At 43.3% G+C, this 12,527-nt stretch overlaps 1 protein-coding gene across 1 annotated transcript in view; it reads left to right on the forward strand.

The window, feature by feature from the left end:
• Positions 1–12,527, forward strand: part of EPHA4 (EPH receptor A4) — a 103,755-nt gene that overhangs the window by 26,465 nt on the left and 64,763 nt on the right. The window lies entirely within an intron of this gene.

Consider the following 12,527-nt stretch of genomic DNA (forward strand, 5'->3'; position numbering starts at 1 on the left):
AGAGTGCGGGCTGATCGGGCCGGGCGTGAGTCACGCGCCAGCCTTGCCACCACTTCTCTCGGCTGCAGTAAATTTTTGTGGCCTGGACTGAAGTCAATGGTGCTTTTGGCCATTTCTAAATAGCTCCATGGTTACCACAATTAATTTCTTTATTATCTTGCATTAATTTTTGTGTAGATATTTGAATAAATAGCTCTATCGTGTCAACCATGGGGGCCTGCAAGCCGAAATGGAATGTTACTGTGGAGTTTATTTGCCAGTAGTTTTGCTGGAGACAGATGCTTTTCCAGATTAAGAAGCAAAACTGTGTTTGTTTTGTCACTTTCTCCTAATTAGCAGCTGTATGACATCTAGCAGGAATTTGAAGGGAAGTTTTCCTTCTTGTGTGTCACCATTGCTGGCATGAAGGCTCTGTGGGCTGGGCTGTGTCCTGACCTGGATCCCAGCCTGGGGACTGTGTGTGCCCTCTGGGAACCTGCTCTGGTGACCAGGGCTGCAGGAGGCTCGGGGCAACCTGACAAAGCCCCACTGGGGATGGGGTTGGCATCCTGGGATCTGTATGGAGAGAGGGAATAAAACTCCTCATGAGCACTAGCTGACATTAATCCAGTCACCTGAGAAGTCTTCATTTGCTTTAGCAGTTGGCTCAGCTGTGGGCTCATTCCTCATGCTGGAGCTGGTCTTGAGACTGTGTTATCATGCCATGGTTTGTGGCTCCTGTGTGCCCAGAGTGTGAGCTCCATTCCCACAGGAGCAACAGGCACCTCCACCGTGCAGGCTTCCAGCCACGGTGGCTTTGCTCTGGTACAGGTGGATTCACACTCCAGATGCTTCCCCTGGAGCAAGTCAGAGGGCCCTGCCATCCTCTTGTAATTCATCATTTCTGCTGCTCACTGGTGTGTCTGCTGAGAGCCTCCCTGGAGCTGCCTGGCAAATGCTAAGCTGGGACAGGAGAGACCTATCGCAGCTATTTTTGGTCATGCCTGACACTGGCTTCTTTCCCCCAGGACTTTATTTAATTTACCCTCTCATCAAAAGGGAGACTTTCTGCAGGACCCTTGAAGAGTTCTTAAAGCATTCATGAAATGTCTGCCTCCATAAAAGCCCCTACTTTAAAGTTTTACCAGGTGATATGTCTATTGCAAAACTGGGCCAAATCCTGTGCTCCTGGAGCAGCAGCTGTGCTGTGAATCTCTGGGTTGCCGAGACCTGGAAGATGGATGGGCAGAGCTCTGATTTAAAGATACCATACATCTTATGAATTCAGGCTAGTAGAGGATTTAAAAACTGAGTCGAGCTCAAATTGTGAGTTGTCTTGTCCAGAACCCCCAGCAGCCACTCATAAAGCTGGTCTCTCTTTGGCTGTTCTTTTTCTGAACCTCTTGCTTGCTGGGGCTGTGACAGCAGGTCCTCCAAACCAGCCTCTGTACATCAAGTGCCTTCCCCTCACTCTGCAGGGATGTGTGAGGATGAAAAGAGGCACTCTGTGCAGGCTTGGGGGAGACATCTGCTCTCTGCAGAGCAAGTACTGGTGAACCAGAGTGGTGGAAAGCATTCTGAATGCACCTGAATGGGGTCAGCAGTGAGAGCTGCTCTCCTTCTCCTTCTGGGTTGGTGCAGTGCCACTCCTGGGCATGTCCTTCAGAATGTCATGATACACAACTTCACAGGGCTTCTGCTGTGCTGGTGTTTCTGTTGGTGACCTAACAGACTCCGCTTCAGAGCTATTTTCTCCTGAGGTAATTCCCTGTCTTGCTTTTATTTATTGGTGATAAAAGACTATCACAGATAAATAGGCATGTTCTCACTTGACTCGATAACTTACACGGCATTGCTGAAGGTGATTTACAATATATACATAGAAAGGATTTGCTGATCTCATTAATAACTTTCCAAACATCTAGATAAACACGCTATTGCTCTGAATCAAATGAGCATGAAACAGCCAAGGTATTCACCTGCAAGGGCTTCTGGCACTCTGCTCTTTCCCAGACAACAGAAGTTTGACAAAAGAATGTGGGAACTGCCAAAACGCGTTTCTCCTCACAGCCACCCAATCACCCTAAGGTGGGAGATTTCAGCTGTTCTTGCTAAATTATTCTTCTCTGTTGGAAGGCTTGTTGACAGGAGAAGATTCCCAGCTCTTTGATTTTTAAATCGGGGCTGTATTTCACATCTCTGACACTGTGGCCCATGCAGGCATTTTGCTGCATCCTCTTGAATGTCCTACCAAAGCCTGAGATGCAAAAGAGCAGCTAAACAATCTCTACAAGCTTCCTCCATCAAGGCTGTAAAAGGAGAGCTGAGACAGCCCTGGGTATTCCCTGCTGAGTAAGGCTGTTGCCATGATTTGTTTCATCAGAAATAATCACCTCCTCTTGTTTTATGGGCATCTTGTTATCTGGAGATCTCCAAGTGCTCTATTGCTTAATTAAACCTCACAACAGCTTTTAGGTGTATGGATTGTGAATCTTATCACCATTTCCTAAGCGGATAAACTGAGGCAGGGATATTGAAGCATGAACTTTGGGTGTCTGTGTAGTTACACTTTTCAATTTAGGGGGCCCAAAGGAGCAGCCCTGCTTCCTCTGCTCGCTGCTTTGTTCATGCCATTAACTCCTGTGAGAGGGTTATCCATAAAATAGCAATCTCCCATGATCTGTAGAGAGGCGAGCTGGAAGTTAGTGAGCAGAAGGTGAGGCCAGACCAGCTGGGAGGAAAAAGAATGATATTTCCTCTCTAAGACAGTGATACACAGTGTTGTGTCCATGAATGCCAGAGGCAGGCCAGGCAGACTGTTCTCAGCCTCTGGCAGAGCCAGGAGTTAGACCTGTCTTGGTCTCCCATGTTACTGTGAGATTGCCGCTCTTTGAGGAGCTTCAGGCTGTGAGGGAGAACAAGTGTGGGTGAATAGCTTCCAGATGGCTCCTGGCATGTTCGGGGGTTTGTAGGTTAGCCCAGTGAGAGGCAAATCTCCTGCCCTGGAGATACTCAGAAGTGGTCTGGACACAATCTTGAGTAATGTGCTCTACAGAACCCTGCTTGAGCAGAGAGGTCGGAGTGGAGAACCTCCACCAACCTTGCCCATTATGTGAAACTTCAGCTTGATTTTCACATCTAGGAGAGAGTTGGGGGGGAAAAAAAGGCATCTAGGGAAATCCTGGGTGGTTTGAGTCTTCCTCTTCCAGAACTTCTTTGGTAGCAAGTGCCACGTTTAAGCAAGGGTGCAGCTGCATGTGCCTCAAGTCCAACACTTCTGAAAAGGTGGGATCTGTGTAGAACAGACAAACACACAGCTTGAGCAGATTTAGGGAGAAAAGGACGAACAATTGGGCTGCTGTTTTCCTCTTGCTGAAGTTGAGCTTTGTGCTGCATTTTGCATTGGTAATGAACTAAAAGTGCTCAATGTGCTCCAAACAGCAAAGGGCAAAGAAGAGAGAAGCAACTCATCAATGTATGACCCTCTCTGAAGTGTCATGGGTAATCAAGTGTGAAGTACTTAATGGATCATGATTTGCATGCCACTATTTTGATTGATGTACTACTTAGTAGAGGTTTGATAGTTTTTTACAGTGGTGTTGATGGGAGTCTCTCAGAAGCAAAGGTATTTAAAAGATGTGTAGATGTGGCACCTAGGGACATGGCTTCGCGGTGGACTTGGCAGTGCAGAGTTAGCAGTTGGACTCGGTTTTTTCCCCAACTAAATCACTCTGTAAGCACCTTGTCTTTTTTCTTTAGGCCTGAGGAGAGCCAAAGCAGTGGTTTTTTGAAGTCATTGTGTTCCCAGCATCTGTGTTAAACAGTCAAAAATAGTGCAGAGTTGTTATCTTGCATAGACCCTGATCTCACCAGAACTGTCTATATTTAGGCATCTTCCAAAACCTTTGTGTCAAGCAATTCTCTGGGGAGACCAAAATAGCTTTTTTTGTTGTTTATATATAATGTTGTACAGCCATCTAGAGAGGATGTGATGATTAAACCATATTAAGACATCTTGCTATAGTGCTGGAGATAGGAGGTTTAATTGTGTTCCAGGCTGCTCACAGTTAAAGCCAGAATAAAAAAAGCCCAGGAAAACACGGTAGTTTTTAGTTTGCTGCCATGACGTGGCTCCATCACACTCATGATACAAGTTCAAACAGTAGCAGAAAACATTGCAGCTATGCCGGGTTCTGCTGCGGAGTGAAATTCCACTTGCACAAAAGAGACAGCATTAAGGGATTGAAGGGCAGCATCAATCCTCAAATTCTTCACAACAGACAATTTGTTAAGGGGTATTAATGTAATAATTATTTCAGCCAACTTGCAATGCCTCAATAACCTGTATAAAATACAAGCACCTTTAAAATAACGGGGAATAACGTGTTAGGTGCTCTATAATACATTACAAGTACAATCTTTGCAAAGTCCAGGACCCTGAGCTGATGCTTGTGTTAGGAGCAAACAGACATTTTAAACAGGAATGTCAGAGCTCTGTGGTGGGCCTTTCTGTCTTTAAAGTGCTCAAGCTGATGCTGTGCTCTATCACAGGCTTATCTAACTTTGGAGGTTTAATTGCCTTTCTACGGAGCTGTTAAGATTTAGGAGATGAGAGATAATCCCAGGCTGGCTGGACAGTGCTTTTGAGATACAGATCTCTGTTCTCATCAGTGCTTTTACACCATTGGGGAGAGAAGCTTGTAAGCAGGTCTCCTGACAAGAGGATTAGGGCTTGTTAATGTGGAGATTCAGGCCAATTAATCAGCTTTCACTGGAGTATATCATAAAACTTCAGTAGGGATTTTTTTTTCCGGTGTAAAATGTAGTTGCTAAAGAACAAAAATCGCTATTTTCTGTTTTGTTTTTTTTTTTTTTTTTTTAATAAAAAAACCCCCACCTTATTATCCTAGGTTGTGGTGAAAATCTGTCAGTTTCATGATTTTCCTTGTGCTGCTTCTGTTCAAGGGAATCCATCCACTTGGTTTTCTAATTGAGTAATTATTTGAAACTGATTAGTTGACTCATCCCTTAAATCTCACAGCTTGTAGAAAGGTGATTAAACGTTCAAAGTTAGATGAAGTCTGTGATAGAGCAGAGTGACAGCGTGAGCACCCTGAAGAGCAGAACATCAGAGCCCTTGGCTCAGAGCAGTGTTTTAGATGCCCTTAGCACTTGGGTCAGTGCTGGTGCTCTCTGCTCCCAAAAAGGACACGGCTGCTCCAGTGCTGCTCCTGAGCAGAGACGCTTTATCCTGCCAGGGCATCTGTTCAGTGTTTAAATACTTTTTAAAAGTAAAAATGCAAACAGTGCCCTGCCAAGTCCCCAGTTCAGCCGCACATTCTGCTTCCTTAAAGCACTTAAATGTGAAGCTGTGTGTGCTTTCGGTGCTCTGCTGCCTGCAAGGAAGGGACAGGGGGACAGGTCCCTGTGCCACTGTGCAGGCACAGCAGTGTCCCCAGTGCTTCCTGCTGGTGGCCGTCGGCCGCTTCGCTTGCCACTGCCAGTGCTAGCAAATATCTTCCTGTAGAGAGCAGAGCAGGTTGGGATTTTCACTTCTCCTGGAAAGTGCTGACTCCTCGCTGAGAAAGGCTTCTTGTTTTTTTTTTTTTTTTTTGTGGTTATTTTCAGTCATAGATTTTTTCACCTAGTCCATGAATTTTTAGCTTTCTATTTTTATTTTTATTTCAGACAAAAGCCCAATGCAGCAAGTGTTCTGTCCAGGGGCTGATTTTCCTTGATGAGATTTTCCAGCTGTTCCCCCCTCTGGTGCAGGGCTGGGAGCTCTGTGTGCTGGTGGGGTTGACAGAGCGGACGTGAGATCAGGGTGCTGTCAAAGACCAGGAGTGAGCATGATGCGAGAAATGTCAAGCTTATCCCCATCTACTCCCCCACCTACCACAGCTGTAGCAGAGAAAAGGGTTGCAGAGATAAGCTATTATTATTAATACATAGAAATGTGAGATTTTTCAAATTCGTATATTTTAAGAAGAGTTTTTTTAGCAGTTGTGACTATGAGCTATGTAGCAAAGTTCAGAATAATTCTTAATAATTTTTAAGAATTAATGCTAATTTTTAATTTTTAACTTTTCAATGAATGTACCTATTTAACATAATATATTAATTGCATATATATTTAATTTTTTTGTTTATGATTTTGACTATCTAGTTTCTTTAGAAAAAGGGGACCAATGAAGCAGTTTTAAGCTTTTCAAATGATTGCATTTTCAGCATAATTATATTTCTTTTGCATGAGGTACAAGTTGATTTGTAATATTTCTGTAGAAGACAAGCAATATATTTCTCTGTGTGAAACACAGGAGAAGTGATGCTGCTTAGGAGTGGCACTCCAAACCTGCAAACCCTGTCCCTGCAGAGAGGATTGTGCAGTGCCCAAGTGCATGGCAAAAACATCTGGCAATTGGCTCTGAAGGCTGTGCAAAGAAAATGATACCCAGGTGAACAGGACCTCCTTGGCAGGGATTAATAGGCCATTCTGGTTCTTGTGTCATACACCTGGGAGTTTTGTTAGTGCCTGTAGCTCTCTCTTGAACAGATTGCCGTGTCAGATGTCCAGTCCTGTTGTGCTTCTGCCCTTGCTCAGCTGGAGACTTAATTTTTTGTGGTTTGTTTCCCTGGATTTCAGGTATATTAAAAAAAAAAAAATTAAAGCTCTGGGAAATCAGGTTAGAAGATTTTGGCTTGCTCAGGAATTTTATCAGGAGGGCAGTGAAGAAGCCCACATGGGCTGGTGGGTTTTAAAGGACAAGCTGCTGCAAGCAATGCACAGCAGCTGCAGAAGGCCAAGGTGGATGGGCAGAGAGCCCTTGGCACAGCTCAGACACACAGGAAAAGCACCCAGGAGGATTATGGAGTCTAGCCATTGCCTGAGGATGCAGAGGAGGTGTTGGGAAAGCCAAAGCTTGGCTGGAGTTTGTCTGGTGTGGGATATGAAGGACACCAAGGACACCTGCTCCTGCAGGCACAATAAGGAAGGCTGAGGAAGACACGGTCCCAGGGCTCAGTGGGGAGGAGACCTAGTGACCAGGGACATGGCAGAGGTACTGAATGCCTTTTTGCCTTGGCTTTCACTCGCAGTGTTGGCTGCTGGCCCTGCAGGTCCACCAGAGGCTGTCAAAGAGAAGTGTTACAGGAGAGGACTGAGCACAGAGGAATTTAAGCGAGGTGGACCTGATGGGATGTGCCTGATGGTGCAGCAGGGTTTGGCTGAGGTCAGTGCACTGCCATTCCCTGCTGTCTTTCACAGGCTGTGGCAATGGAATGGGCACCTTGCAGTTAGCAGTGAGTGCCTCACCCCTTTCCCTCTGAGGATTCAGTGAGAGACCTTGGATGGTGATGGTGGTTTATGTCCCCACCAAAGAGCACTCGAGCTCCTCACTTCTTAAACTGAGGTAGGCAGCTGACTTTCTAATCTCCCATGAGCCAAATAAAAATCTGGCCACCTGTCAGTGAGGTGATCATCATGTCTCCATGGATGCACAATCAGGCAAGGTACTCTTAAGATTTGCCAGAGGTGTTTGAGTCTTGCTGTGACTGGCATCATGGGATCAGTCCCCAGCTTTAAATCAGCAAACCACAGTGCTAGCAACAGACCTGCAGCTGAGAAAGCTATACTGGGGAAAAAAATAACCAAAGAGATTTAAACTTTTTTTAAATGATTGTTTAGGTTGGGTGTGTGAAAAGCTTCTCCACTTGGTTTATGCTGCAGCTTTGCAAAGGAGGTGATAGTGCTTAACTTCCTAGGGTATCTGCATGTACAGGTCCAGTGGCTTGGACACTCAGTTTGGATTTCAAATCATACTACATTAATGTTCCAAGGTCCCTTTATTTCTGTTTTGAACTTCCTGAGTTTTTACCCAATCATGGAGTAAAAGTGCTCTGCAGTCAAACAGTCTAGACTCTTCCCCAGTGGGATTTTTGTGTTTCCTTGTGCCACTCATGCATTGAAAATACATGCTTAGTGTGTAGAAATACTGGTTTTCTCATCAGAGATACCAGCTAAAGATGGGGAGCTCCTTTTTATGTGTAGCAATAGTACAGTCATTATTAACAGGAGGCAAAGATCTTACAGTGTGAACATCAAAGGAATCTGACGTTATTTGGAAAGAGCATTTGGTATATCACATCACATTCTACAACTTGACTTTTAAGAAATGCTCAAGAGAAAGCTTCCTTCCCCCGCCCCGCTTGGCTTCTAAGGATCTTTATTTATCACCCTCAGGGGCATTACAGTGCGTAATTAGATTGGACCAGGAGAATGACTTAATTTTACAAGAAACTCATTAATTCATCCTATTTTAAATCTTCTCATTTCACCCCAAACCCAATTATGCTTGTAGTGGCAATGATCTGGAAAAGCATTGTCTCGTAGGTATCAGGGGCCCACTGGGACTGCTGGGGTATTCATGTCGGGGAGACAAGGGTGACTCCCTTTCTTTGACTTTTAGGTCAAAAGACCTGGTTGCTGGGACAGCTTGACAATTAGAAAACCCTGATGAGCATTTGGAAGAAAAACAGCTGTACAATAACAGAGGGGTTCATGGTGCGGGGCAGAAAGCTCATCAAAAGAGACTATCCAAACAATTGAGTTCTATAATTAACACACAAAAATCTGTTCAGAAATGGTAATAACAGTAAAAGTAAGCTTAGAAGACACTGCCTTCTTATGTGGCAGATGTAGTTTTGTTATGATGAGAGAGAGAAAATCCATCCTCTTAAAGTCTAAGAACAACATTCAAGGGGAAAAGTAAAAGTAACTTTTTGTTCTTGAGGGTGCAGTTAAAACGTGAGCTCAAAATATTTCCAGGGAGAAGAGCTGTAGAAAAAGTAACCAGTGATGAAACGCATCAAATGTGCTATCAAAGTATTTTTTCAAGTCTTTAAACACAAATTTCTTTTCTCACCGAAATGTATAAGCATGGCATTGAAATATCTCTTATTGATTTATATTCCTTGTCCTTCATTTCACCAAGAGTACTATTTTGGAGCCTTTCTTTAAAGCTGGCTACAATCATTGACTTAAAAGTACTTTTCCCTCTTCCGTTGTGTGCAGAGAGAGATTTGATTCAAAATTGCTTCTCAAGGAGTTTTGAAGTTTTCTTGGGTATGTAGCTAACATATTTTTCTGCTTCAAGAAGTGGGAACTGGAATGCATAGCTTCAGACAACTGAGCTGACTGCACAGGTTTTAGCAGCACTGCTCACTTGCCTGTGATAATAAATGTTCTTGGGGCTACAGAGGGTTCCTTTTGGGCAGGAGGGTGCAGCAGGAGCATGGTTTGGTTGTGGTCCTGTCCTGTTTGAGAGCCCTTTCCTTGTGTGGAGGGCTCAGCCTTTGGCACAGGGATCTCATGGCCATGGCTCTGCAGCCAGTGCTGCTGGCCTGTGCAGGACTGCATCCCACAGGGCTTCTGTGATGAGCACTTCACAACATCTCTGTCACATTTGCTTCTAATATCAGTTTATTGACTTAACTAGATTTACTTGAATAAAACCACGTTTCTGTGCTTGTTTTTCTCTCTAGTCACTTTATTAGGTCCTAATCAGAAATCAGTATTTTCTTGGTTGCCATCCTCTTCAGCAGAGGCTGAGGCTTCAAGCAGGATTTCTGATTTCTGCTGCCCTTGCTCCTTGGTGTCCAGGGCTGTGCCAGAGCTCCTGCCCAGCGGTTTTCAGCTTGGGGCTGGCCCTCTTGGGCCTTCCCCATCCCATCACTGCTCAGATCCCAGCCAGGCTCAGAGGCGTCTCCCATCCCTGCCTCAGTCCTGCTCAGCCTCCAGGCACTGCCAGAGCCTCTGCCTGGAGCTCCCTGAGATGTTTTTAAGATGTGCACTACATTTTTAATGGTTTAGGAATTTGTCAGCAAAGAGGTTGGGATTATTTCTTTATCCAACCCTCTGCGAACATTACACAATTTAATTTTTTTTTAAAGGACTATTAGGTGTGCCAAGCCTTTTCCTAACTCGGAAGGAATTATTGACATTTCCACAAGGATAAAGGAACAATTTAAGAGCAAGTATTGGGGAATATTTTTTTGAACAACTCTAAATTTGAAAGAATAATTTTCTTAAATGTTTCCCCTGCCCCCAATAAAAAAACCCAACAACATAGCTTATTTTAAAATAGTTAAAACCAATTTAATACAAGTATTTTGTTGTAGCGGTGTTTAAAAAGAATGTGATTGGAGCCCTATGCACTATGAGATGAATTTTTAAATTCTGAAATTGCTGCCTGAAATTTTCTAGTCAAAAATTGAGCATTTGGAGAAACCAAGCAAGCAGACTTTGCAGCCCACACACATATTCTTTCTCTTTTTTTGAGGAATCTTTAAGTCTGAAAATCAGGTTTTAATGTGAAAACAGAGTTGGAAAAACAGCTTGAGAAAATTTACAGCTAGATTTGACTGAAGTTCCATAATTCTTCAGAGCAATTTTTGAAGTTTTGACATGCATCACTCTGATATATTGGAAAAAAGAAGGAAAAAGGCATGTAATGATGACCAGCAATGTTTGCCAGATCTTGTCTTGCTTTAAGAGAAATAGAAATCAAATAGATGTTAGTATTATAACTCAAAGACATCAGCATGATTATTTCAAGCTGATGTCCATTTAAATTAATGTGACTTGTTCTGAGGAAAACCTGTGAAGTGAAAATATTTTTGTTTGAGAATTTCCCTTGAATGTGGTGCAGCCGATTGTAACCGTGTTACACTTGGGGGTGACCTGAATGTGAGAAATTTTTTTTTTCTTCTTCAAAAAACAAAAAGAAACCTCACAGAAAGAACTCATTAAGGCAAAGCTAAGAAATTGAACCCAAAGTTTGCATTGCACATGTGAACTAATCTTTTTACAAAGGCATCTTTCGAAAACTGTGTAAGAACCCCATTCATGCTGGGTCTCACCCAGCAAATCCTTCCTAGAAAAGCAGCTGCGTGAAGAAATGTCATGAGCAAGCAATAAAGACTTCCAGGGAATGAGTTCTGTACAGGCTTCTTGTTTGCCTACTAAATCATTACCCTTCAAAAAAAAGTCCATCTGTAGTTGTAATAGGTGTGTCAGCAGCACTTCATGCTAAGAACAGCTTTTACAGGATTAGGTTTGAGTTTTTAAGTGGCGCTACCATGGAGCTCTTGGGGGCAAAGAACTCCTGGTTTAATGCAGCACATTCTCTAATGCCCTTTTATGTCTGTTGTGAAATGTGGTGAATCTCTGAGCGCGGTAAAATGAAGAAAGCTGTCTTCAGGAGTAGTTGATTTTTGAAGCAAAATGGCTGTGTGTGCTTTAGGAGCAGCCAGTGTGTTTGGAGAGCTTTCTTCAGGTCTTGAAATATTAATGAGTTGGCTTAATATAGTAGAAAACAAAATACAGTGCATGAAACAAGGGGAAAAAAATCCTTGAATTACAGACTCTTGACCTTGCAGTACCCAGTGAATAAATTTGTTCCCTTTTGGACCATGGAGTATGAAAAGATAAGGAGGAATGATCACAAAAATCTTTACCTGTGATATTTTCTTGTCTTTATAGAAGCATGTTATAGCCCAAATAGGATTTTCAGCCTTGAGCTAAATTGTTGAAGTTGAATTCTTGAATTGTTGAAGTATTTTAATACCCCAAATATGCTAAAGATAGTTCACTGTTTAATTATTTCTGTGGTTTGTGATGTTCATATTAAGAGTAACATTAGTTTACATGTTTAGTGTTAAAACTGTGAATGATATTTTTTGTGGATAAAGGCAGTCAGCTTGGTTTTCTCTTGTATTCTGTTTTTCAATGCCCTGTCTTTATATGTGGCAGCAAGATCCTTCCTGTGGGTGTCTCTCCTGGTCATACACAGACTTAGGCATATTTCTCATCTGAGCTGTGACAGTGAAAACCAGGAGTAATATCTAAGACAAGCATCTGCCTCTTGACTGCTGCTGTTGTTAAACCCAGGACATGTAGTGATACAGCAACTTGCTCACCAGATAGTGCAAATTATATATATTAAAAAAGAAGGGTTATTTTGTTTGTTTGTTCATTTGTTTTGCTGGGCAATTCTCATGCCAGGCAGAATAAACTGTTTTCAGGTGTTGCCTTTGCATTCTGACGGTGCCTGGCAGAGGTGGTGGGTTTGAATTTGTGTTCAGGGACCAAAATCGTTCCTGACATGGGGCAGGCTGGATTTAACCCCTGCAGTTCTCCCTGCCAGAGCTGTAGCTGCTGCTTTTAATGGAAACCCCAAGGCTGTTTGAAGCATGGCCAAAACACACCTTGCAGGTCGAGCCTTATCTAATACCACGATGCATGTGAGCTCTGTAAATCTCAGTCACTTGAGCAATGTGTTTTCCCAGGCTCCTCTGGTCCTGTGGCAGCCCCAGTCAGTGTCACCAGGCTGATCTCCCAGTGCTCTCACACACGGCATGTGGCACATCGTAAAGTCAGGACTTGTTAAGGACATTTCATAAATGGCTTTGGCTAATAAGAATGAAGTAACTTGCTCTTTTATAAATGTGTTACTAATATCCCTCTCTATTTCCCAGTGGAGGGCTTCATA

The sequence above is a fragment of the Geospiza fortis genome, unplaced genomic scaffold (assembly GCF_000277835.1).
Source record: "Geospiza fortis unplaced genomic scaffold, GeoFor_1.0 scaffold900, whole genome shotgun sequence".
NCBI lineage: Eukaryota > Metazoa > Chordata > Aves > Passeriformes > Thraupidae > Geospiza > Geospiza fortis.